Here is a 2819-nt window from a genome sequence, read left to right as displayed (position 1 = left end):
ATAGGAGGTAGAACTGGCCAGAAGAGAGGATTCTGGGAAAAAGTGAAAGTATATAAGGGAGATTCAAGGGAACTTGGGGGTAGGGGTGTAAACCAGCAGGTAGCAGAACTCAGGATAAAATAGAGATTCGAGCAAGACACTGAGAAAGACATCAAGGAAGACTTTCGCTAAGGAAGAAGCAGGTCAGGACTGAAGGAAAGGTAACTAACCAAGTGATAGACACAGAATAGTTCCAATGGGTTAAATAAGTTATGAGCTAGTGAGGGAATGAGCCAAAGCTTATGGCCTAGGTATTTAATAAAAAATAATTAGTCTCAGATTCATCATTCCAGGAGCAGGGCCTGGGAAGGGTTTTTTCTTTACCCTTTTCCTTGGATACAGGAAGTTTCCAAACATAAGCTCTATGAAGCACTAAAAATAAAATAATAAAATAGAAATAGAATTTTTAAACAGCATTTTTAAAAGCACTGTACTAAAAATTGGCATTACTAGGAATGGCTGAGTTGTGCTGGGGTGCTCTGTTGCTTTGGGGTGTGGCTGACCAAGGATGCTAAGTCAGGTCAGATTGACCTGACAGGCTTTATCATTCTTGGAAGTTTCGTGGTACAGAAAACAGCTCTTTATCCTGAGAACTGTGAGTATCCCAGGGTAATTTCTTGCTTTAATGTTTACTTAAGGGCATTAGGAAATGTTTCCTGGTTTTCTTTCCTCTTTCAGACATATCTAAGGTGGTCCTCAACCCTGGTTCTACACAAAAGAGCATAAGAAGACTTATATGTGCAGATGGAACTTCCAAGCATCATTATGTGACTGCCCTGTGTCCTCGTGGTCCCTGTGATGGTTGCTTCCATGTCAACACAGTCATGTTTTGTTTATCTGTTTACAAAATAATTATACTAACTTTAAAAAATTCCTCTCAATAGTACAGGGAGGCCTTCCCAACTAGTTAAAAGATTTAATCACACAAAAAAACTAAAGTTCCATAGAAAAAATTCTGCCTTAGACTCCAAAGTAAAAATCCTAACCTACATTCCTATCTTGCTGGCTCTGACACATCAACTTCTGTAACTGCTTGAGGGAATTGCTTCCAACAACACACACATATACACACATGCCCCAATTGTAGGAAATATTTCACAGGATCATATCCCCATTCAACAATGCAGCCTGGGATATTGTTCATGTTTTGTGTACCTTTGTCACCTCAGATCACAACACAGTACCGTTCTAGACCAGTATTTGATGACTGCTGAGCTAACAACGAACAGACTGAACTTTACCGAATATTACCAACCAGCAAACAAGCAATGCCAGGTAAGGATGATGAGCAGAATCAGAAAGATAAAAATAAAAAGAACCCAGGTGGAGGGGAGCTGGACGGTAGGCAGTTCAACACCTATGGAAGTCAGAAAAATAGTAAGTTAGAAAAACCAAAAACCTTGAGAGGCAAGTTCAAGAGCTTGAGTTTTTGCACCAGTAGCCAGCAAAACAGACAGACAGACAGACAGACAGACATAACTCAGCTCCACTCCAAGCTCCTGGTTCTGAGTTTGCAGGAATGAGGCTTGCTTTTCACCTTGTTCTCTACCTAACGTCTTAGACATCAGGACCCAAGAATTCAAAGGACCCAAGAGCAGAGATCCAGAAACAATCACTGTCTGCCTTTCTTCCAGCTATGATGGCCTAGGCCATGAGCCCTAAGCCCTAATTAGCAGACTGCAGCGAGCCAGAAGTTGGGACAGGTCTACAGCCAGAATTATAGGTAGATTCACACAGAAACACACCCCGTGCTATGGCATGTTAAACCTGACAATTAACTCAAAGTATGACTAGTTTTGCCCTCAAAAGTAACTGGCTTAGACCAGTGACTATGAAGTAGCCTGGGGTCTGTGTATGTTAGCTCCTATTCACAAGGCAAGTGTGCAAACCTCTGTCTCCCGGCCCAACCACTGTCTGCCAGTAACTTTATTTGCCAATCAGAACCAGCTGGCAGCAGGAACCCTCAGTATCTTACACCACTTGACGTGTGGGTTACCAGTAAGTTTTTGAGCCCAACTAACATAAGTAGCATTAGAACCAACCCACAACAGTTCACAGGGTCTGTGTGTATTAGCGCCAATTCACAAGTCTTGCAAACAGATCAAGCTGTTGATGGGGTCTGTGTGTGTTAGTTCCCACTCACAAGGCAAGTGTTCAAACAGATCAAGCTGTTCATACAATCATGACCTCTTCATTTTTTAACACAAGAAAGAATCCTCCATTCTAGGAAGTGCTTACAACCCCACTCTAAGGATACAAGACATTGTCTTCCCGAAACCTTGCTAAAATCTTATTTTATAAGACAGTTAACCAGTAAGATAAACGGTGGCTGAGCATAGACCATGCTAATAGCTAAACCGCTGTGGTCACAGCACATACCTCAGGCCATCAGTGGCCATCCCCAACTGCATGAAGAATGGTTTCTACTCACTCTTTAGCAGAGGTCCGTGTTAAGACTACAAACCATCGTTCTACAGAACAAATGAAACAAGACAATCAGCCACACAATGTGACAAGAAACAGAAGGATATGGAAATGAGGGGGTGTAGAAACGGGAGGATGTGGAAACTGGAGAATGTATTCATTTGAAGAAAAACACACCAAAAGTAAGTAACCGACCACGATCTCCTTGGACAGAATGCTGGTGTGAGATTTCAAGAAGGCCGACCTTCTCTTTAGTCTAAAAGAATTCCAGCAGAGAGCAGCTATAACAAGCAGCCACAGGGTTAGGAGCTGTACAGAAATGAGGTATGTGCTACACACACGAGACAGACACGGGC

This window comes from Arvicanthis niloticus, chromosome 4 (genome assembly GCF_011762505.2).
Source record: "Arvicanthis niloticus isolate mArvNil1 chromosome 4, mArvNil1.pat.X, whole genome shotgun sequence".
Taxonomy (NCBI): domain Eukaryota; kingdom Metazoa; phylum Chordata; class Mammalia; order Rodentia; family Muridae; genus Arvicanthis; species Arvicanthis niloticus.
Note: the sequence above shows the minus strand (reverse complement) of the source record.